Raw genomic sequence first — 7,760 nt, 5'->3', positions numbered from 1 at the left:
ATCTATGGATGGAAGGCTGTTGAGTGTCATCATAAAGAAAGGTGGCTATATTGATCACTAAATTTTTTGGTTTTTGTTTTTGCATGTCAGAAATGTTTATTTCTAAATTTTGTGCACTGATATTGGTTTACCTGGCGAAAATAAACAAGTGAGATGGGATTATATTTGGTTTTTATTAAGTAGCCTAATAACTGTGCACAGTAATAGTTACATGCACAAACCAAACAGATATCCTCCTAAGATAGTCAAATCTAAAAAAAAAACACTCCAACTTCCAAAAGTAATAAGCTTGGATATTTATGAGTCTTTTCGGTTGATTGATAACATAGTTGTTGATGAATAATAAAAATAATTCACTAAAATACAACTTGCTTAATAATTCTGCACATAGTGTATATAGGATGTCATTAAAAAGTAAAATCTGCCTGTGAAAATCTGGCGTACGTATAAGTGATGAATTTGACAACTATGAACCTATTTTTAGAGGTTAAACTGTGTAAAAAAACTCAAATTTTGCGCTTAGTGTTGTTGACAAATCAAGGTGGAATTTTATTCCAATATTCACTCTTGGTCACCACTCTAAACATGTAGCCAAAAAAGAAATTCTACATTCAGAGGAAACTTAATATTGCTGGGTGAAATTTACAGACAACAGAAGGGTTTACAGTAAAAGACTCTCTAATGCTCTCGATAAATGGCTTATGAAATTAAGAAAGCTGTTAGTGTAAAATTCATAAGATGGCACTTGTTTAATAGCAATCAGCTTTGTATGAAATCGCAATCTTTTACTATGTTCGCCAGGATGGCTGAGTGGTTAAGGCATTGGTCTTAAGATCCAATGGATATGTATCCATGTGGGTTAGAACACCACTGCTGGTAGGAGTTTTACAATTGAAATTCTGCAAGATTTTTCTGCATGGATTAATGCTTGATCAACAGTAAAATTTTGGTTGCCCAATAGCACAGCCATAAACTACAATTCTTATGACTATCGCTTTGTATAGATATCATTTTGATTATGAAAATTATCTCTTTTACATCATATCATAACATTACAGTAAGTTCCAAGCTTAATCCAAAAGTAAAGTTTATGGATATGTATCTGCATGGGTTTGAACCCCACTCCTGGTAAGAGTTTTGCACTTGAAATTCTACAAGGTTTTTCTGCATGGATTAATACTTGATCAACAGGAAAACTTTGGTTGCCCAATAGCACAGCCATAAACTACAATACTTATGACTATCGCTTGTTGTAGATATCATTTTGATTATGAAAATAATCTCTTTTACATAAGATCATAACATTACAGTAAGTTCCAGTAAGTTGTAGATATCATTTTGATTATGAAAATAATCTCTTTTACATCAGATCATAACATTACAGTAAGTTCCAAGCTTAATCCAAAAGGAAAGTTTAGGGATAAAGAGAAAGTTGTTTATTAGGGTAGATATTCAACTACAGTCCCAAAAGAAACAAATGATGTCAAAATAATATGAGAAATTCAGAAATATAATGCAAGCCATTTGCATAAAACATTATCTACTAGAAGTGTGGGATCCAGAAAGAAAATGGCCAGTGTATTTGGGATGTCATGAAAAAGTAAAATCTGCCTGTGAAAATCTGGCGTATGGATAAGTGATGAATTTGTCAACTGTGTACCTATTTTCAGAGGTTAAACTGTCTAAAGAAATTCAAATTTTGCGCTTAAGGTTGTTGACAAGTCAAGGTGTAATTTTATTCCAATATTCACTCTTGGTCACAACTCTTAACATATAGCCAAAAATGAAATTGTACATACAGAAGAAACTTAATGTTGCTGGGTGAAATTTACAGTCAACAGTAGGGTTTACAGTTGAAGACTCTCTAAAGCTTTTGATAAATGGCTAATGAAATAAAGAAATCTGTTAGTGTAAAATTCATAAGATGGCACTTGTTTAATAAACATCAGCTATGTATGAAATCTCAAGCTGTTACAGCATTCACCAGGATGGCCGAGTGGTTAAGGCGTTGGACTTAAGAACCAATGGATATGTATCTGTGTGGGTTTGAACCCCACTCCTGGTAGAAGATTTACAATTGAAATTATTAAAGGTTTTTCTGCATGGATTAATGCTTGATCAACAGTAAGATTTTGGTTGCCCAATAGCACAGCTATAAACTACAATACTTATGACTATCGCATTTTGTAGATATCATTTTGATTATGAAAATAATCTCTTTTACATCAGATCATAACATTACAGTAAGTTCCAAGCTTAATCCAAAAGGAAAGTTTAGGGATAAAGAGAAAGTTGTTTATTAGGGTAGATATTCAAACTACAGTCCCAAAATAAACATATGATGTCAAAATAATATGAGAAATTCAGAAATATAATGCTAGCCATTTGCATAAAACATTATCTACTAGAAGTGTGGGATCCAGAAAGAAAATGTCCAGTGTATGTGGGATGTCATGAAAAAGTAAAATCTGCCTGTGAAAATCTGACGTATGGATAAGTGATGAATTTGACAACTGTGAACCTCTTTTGAGAGTTTAAACTGTCTAAGGAAACTCAAATTTTGCACTTATTGATGTTGACAAGTCAAGGTGTAATTTTATTCCAATATTCACTATTGGTCACAACTCTTAACATATAGCCAAAAATGAAATTCTACATACAGAAGAAACTTAATGTTGCTGGGTGAAATTTACAGTCAACAATAGGGTTTACAGTTGAAGACTCTCTAATGCTTTTGATAAATGGCTTATAAAATAAAGAAATCTGTTAGTGTAAAATTCATAAGATGGCACTTGTTTAATAACCATCATCTGTGTATGAAATCTCAATTCGTTATTGCTATCACCAGGATGGCCGAGTGGTTAAGGCGTTGGACTTAAGATCCAATGCATATGTATCCGTGTGGGTTCGAACCCCTCTCCTGGTAGGAGTTTTACAATTTAAATTCTACAAGGTTTTTCTGCATGGTTTAATACTTTATCAACAGTAGAATTTTGGTTGCCCAATAGCACAGCCATAAACTACATTACATATGACTATCGCTTTTTGTAGATATCATTTTGATTTTGAAAATAATCTCTTTTACATCATATCATAACTAGTGTTGAGCCACCCCCGTAGTGTTCGAGTTCGGTTCAGTTCGTCGAACACCCGTGTGTTCGCCGAACTGTTCATCGAACACCTTCGAACACCGTTAAAACCAATGGCAGGCAAACAAAAACACATAGAAACACATAGAAAACACCTTCAAAGGTGTCCAAAAGCTGACAAACTGCTCAGAAGACATAACTAACACATGGAAAAGTGACAAGTACATATAGTCATGCGAAAATAAAAGAGGTGGAGGAGTAAAAGGAGGGGGAGACACAGATATAGGCATGTCATGCCATTCTAAAATCCAAAAAGTGAGAAGCCGACACGGCCAGTCCGCTCCTGACCGTGCCACCTCCGTGTCGCCGGGTTTGTGCCAGAGCCGCGGTGAACCCTGATGGCCAGCCCCCCTCTCCCAATACTGGTGCCTGTCCACTGGTGGGTTGAGCGAGCCCCCCTGTGGTGGAGGCAGCTCTAAGCTTTTTAATTTAAATTGTCTCTCTAATTTGAATGAATACACTTTAAATCAATTTACAAGGATCTATTGGAGGGCAAGTCTCATGCCAGCAGCCGCGTAATTCCAGCTCCAGTAGCGTCCACTAAAGCTGCTGCAGTTAAAAAGCTTTTATAAGGATCGAGCTCGGCTGTCCACCGCAAGGCATCCTACTGCCAGTCCCAGCCCCTATGCCTTGGGGTACCTCCTGATGCTCTTCACTGAGTATCCCGTGGTCCCGAAGCATTTCCTTTGAAAAAATGAAGTGTCCAAACTACAGGTGGTGTAGCTTGCTTAACAGCCGGGATAATCCGCTGACTAGCAGACCCTGCTACTAGGCACAAAGTATTTCCTGGGCTAGATGCAGTTAAAAATTTGTAATTAGATACTCTCATTGGATGCTGAGAAAGCATTCCATAGAGTCTCCTGGCACGCCATATATGATTCTCTTAAAAAGCTTGGGGTAGGGGTCTAGGGGACCCTTTTATAGCCAAAATCACGGCCCTGTATCGCAATACGTCACCTAGGCTGAAGATAAATGGAACTGTAGCACCCTGAGGGCTCGGTTGCTACAGAGGTATTGCACCTCACCCAGAGGTGTGATATCTCACTCTCAGGTAAGGATGTAGTGTGGATCAGGACCCGACACCTGCATGCATTACACCACATTGCCGTGGGGCAGGGCGACCAATATACCCCTGAGATGGGCACGACAGTCCCTGTCCCTGGCTGGAGTGGGGGGAGGGAACACTGAGGAAGGGGAACCCTGTAGTGCAGGAGCAGGGAGGAAGCAGTTCCTGGGTGCATTGTGAAGGGAGTATAAAAGGTGGGCACCATCTTAGTTCAGTGCAGAGAAGTCTGAGCAGAAGTGGCAGGGAGCAGGGGCTCTGCATGAGCTCTGCTCCGGAGGCGGGCCTAGTAACAGAGGCCCAGGCCTGGAAGAGGGAGAAGGAAGGAGGAGGAGCGGAGAAGGCTCCAGGAACGAGGAACGAAGGGATCTCAGGGGTGCGGACGGGCGAGTCGCCACCGCACGCCAGAATCCACCTGCGTGGAGGGGTCAGGCCAAAGGGGGAGACCGGTCCCCGAAACTAGTGGAGGCAGGAAACGACCCTCAGCTAGAAACAGGAGGCTGTGACATTTTATGTGGCGCAGCCCCTCGCTACACCCGCTAGGAAGGCACCACATAGGGTCAGGGAAACTGGCGCCAAGTTTACCAAGAGGAGGCCCGAGGCAGCCGGACAGAAGGGTTGGTAAGAAAGGCCAGACAAAGGACACACAAAGGGGGTCCTGTGAAGCGCTCCAAAGTTATCTGGGAGTTGTCTGAGCCCCTCACCTGGTGAGCACAGTACGACGTGGGCAGCCGTTACCTGCAGACGTGGTCTGGATAATAAGAACTGTGAGTAAAGGCCCTGGACTGCATCACTGACTCCGTGTCATTACTGCTGCTGCCCTGCACCATCACCCCCATCCTCCGCATACACTGCCCTGAGGCTATACTCCTCCCGTGGGGAGTTATGCTACGCTCTGCTGCACCCACAACACCAGCCTCAGCGGTCTGCCCTGGAGCGGCGGTTCACTCTGACCGCAATCCACGGGTGGCGTAGTCGGACATTTAAACATCAAAACCACATAAATAGGTCCGCCACTGGTTTGACGCCCTGAGCCACGGAACCGGGTTGCCGCCACGGAGACTACAACCACCAGCATCCACCAAATAGTGTCCGGCTCCGGGTGTCCCAAGGCCCAGGGGGCGCGTCAGAACATTTTCATCACCTTTCACAATCACCAATGGGACAAGGCAGGGATGTTCTCTGTCCCCTCTCTTATACATCCTAGTGACGGAGCACCTGCTCTCATCAATTCGCCATAACCCCAATATTAGGTGGATTGAGGTGGGAGGCACCAAGTACAAGTGCTCTCTATTTGCTGATGATGTCCTAGTATATATCACTCAATCACATATATCCATCCATGCTGTTATGGCTGAAATAGATCACTTTGTTACATGGTCAAATTTTAAAATCAATGCAGCGAAGTCTGAGGCCCTCGATGTCTCCCTCCCCAAATCCATATAGGATTCCATCCAGTCCAACTTTCCCTTTGCCTGGCCCTCACAGGGTATCAAATACTTAGGAATTCCTATTCATAGAGACCTCTCCCATCTATGTTATCTTAATTTTGGGCCCTTTATTGAACAACTCCATACAGACCACGGTTGGCAAGTTAGAACTGTAAGATTCACTACGTGAACCACTGGTGTTTTGTGGAAAAGCACATGTACACTGTGTTCCAAATTATTATGCAAAAAGTGTTTAGGAGTGATAAGGGAAGAATTTGTTTGTTTGTCAGTTAAACTCATTGATGGTGATGTGTGTCAGGGCTCTTTATATCACTGTAAGCAATTGCAGACACCAGTGCTAATTAGTTTGTCAGGTGTGTCCAATGAAAGGCAAGACTACTTAAGAAGGCTCTCTCACATTATTCAGCAGCCTACATTTTCTGCCAAAATGAGAAAGAAAAAGGATGTGTCGGCTGCTGAGAAGCAACAAATTGTGGAGTGTTTAGGTCAAGGCATGACTACAATCAACATTGTGCGATGATCAGGATGAAGTGTCTTGGCAATCAAGAAGTATGTAGCTGATTCACAGTACACACGTGTGCGTGCTGATAAGGGCAAATTGAGGACTCTTTCCTACAGGCAATTACGTCAGGTTGAAAGAGCAGCGGCAAAAAAGCCTTGTCATAGCAGCAGACAAGTTTTTGAAGCTGCTTGTGCCTCCAACGTCCCCCGAACAACAAGATGCAGGGTCCTTCAGAGGTTTGCAGCTGTGCATACGCCATCCTGTCGACCTCCTCTATCCACTTCACACAAGAAGAAACGGCTCCAGTGGGCCAAACATTACATGAAGACTGATTTCAAAACTGTTTTGTTCACGGATGAGTGCCGTGCAGCGCTCGATGGTCGAGATGGATGGAGTGGAGGATGGCTGGTTGATGGACACCCCACGCAAACACGGCTACAGCGCCAACAAGGAGGAGGTGGAGTAATGTTTTGGGCTGGAATCATGGGGAGAGAGATTGTCGGCCCCTTTAGGATCCCTGAAGGCGCTAAAGATGAACTCTATAATGTATGTGGATTTTCTCAAACAGCACTTCCTGCCATGGTTCAAGAAGAAGAACCGTGTATTTCACAGCAAGATCATTTTTCTGCATGATAATGCACCATCTCATGCTGCACATAAAACATCTGCATCTCTGGCTGATATGGGCATAAAAGGGGACAAACTTATGGTGTGACCCCCATGCTCCCCTAACCTCTACCCAATTCAGAACCTTTGGAGCATCATTAAAAGGAGTGTCTATGATGGCGGGAGGCAGTTCACATCTAAGCAACAGCTCTGGGGGGGTATTCTGTCCTCATGCAAAACAATTGAAGCAGAAACCATCCAAAACCTGACAAATTCAATGGACGAGAGAGTTCAGAAGCTCCTTTCGAACAAGGGGTCCTATGTGAAAATGTAACATCACCTAGAATAAAGTTTTGAGTTGAAAACTGTTTGATTTCAGTTTCTAACAACCTGCTAATGCTTATAATTTCAAAAATGACCATTTTTTTGGTCTTTATTAAAATGAAAAGGTTGATCGAAAAGTTTGGGGGATCTAAGAGTGTGGCAACCCAGTAGTCATGATTACTTCGAATTCTGACAATATGAGGGTCATGCTGCAGGTAGTGCAGCAAGAAGGCACTTATGTGTCTTGCGCATCTCGGAGCCCCAAAATTATTTTCCGGGCTAGATGCAGCTAAAAATTATTTTTAATTTTAAATCTGGTGGAGCTTATTATAGATGGCCTAATAGGATCAGTGCTGCACACTGCAACAAAGCCCAAATTATTTTCCAGTCAAGATACAGATAAACATGATTAGTAATTTGAATGCTTAAAATGGTTGGTAGGGTGATTTTAAACAATCATCAAGCTTTTACTCTCCCCAGGATGACACAGGGGTAGAAAAGTCGTATCGGATCCATGATTTGTTCATCTTTATGAACGTGAGTCTGTCTACATTATCAGTGGAGAGCCGCGTGCGCTTATCTGTCAGCACACCACCAGCAGCGCTGAACACACGTTCAGACAGAACGCTGGCTGCGGGGCATGACAAGATCTCCAAGGCGTAAGT

The 7,760-nt window shown here is 42.2% G+C and overlaps 2 non-coding genes across 2 annotated transcripts; both read left to right on the top strand.

Annotated features, from left to right (window-relative positions):
• Positions 1-1,982: 1,982 nt before the first annotated feature.
• TRNAL-UAA (transfer RNA leucine (anticodon UAA)) lies at positions 1,983-2,065 on the top strand. Its single transcript has one exon. It is a non-coding gene; the product is annotated as a tRNA-Leu (tRNA).
• Positions 2,066-2,843: 778 nt separating this feature from the next.
• On the top strand, positions 2,844-2,926 carry TRNAL-UAA (transfer RNA leucine (anticodon UAA)). The gene has a single exon. It is a non-coding gene; the product is annotated as a tRNA-Leu (tRNA).
• Positions 2,927-7,760: the final 4,834 nt, after the last annotated feature.

Source organism: Phyllobates terribilis, unplaced genomic scaffold (assembly GCF_046119375.1).
Source record: "Phyllobates terribilis strain yellow unplaced genomic scaffold, ASM4611937v1 Scaffold_11__3_contigs__length_659146591, whole genome shotgun sequence".
Classification (NCBI taxonomy): domain Eukaryota; kingdom Metazoa; phylum Chordata; class Amphibia; order Anura; family Dendrobatidae; genus Phyllobates; species Phyllobates terribilis.
The sequence above is the reverse complement of the archived record's forward strand: the minus strand, read 5'-3'. Positions and strand labels throughout refer to the sequence as shown.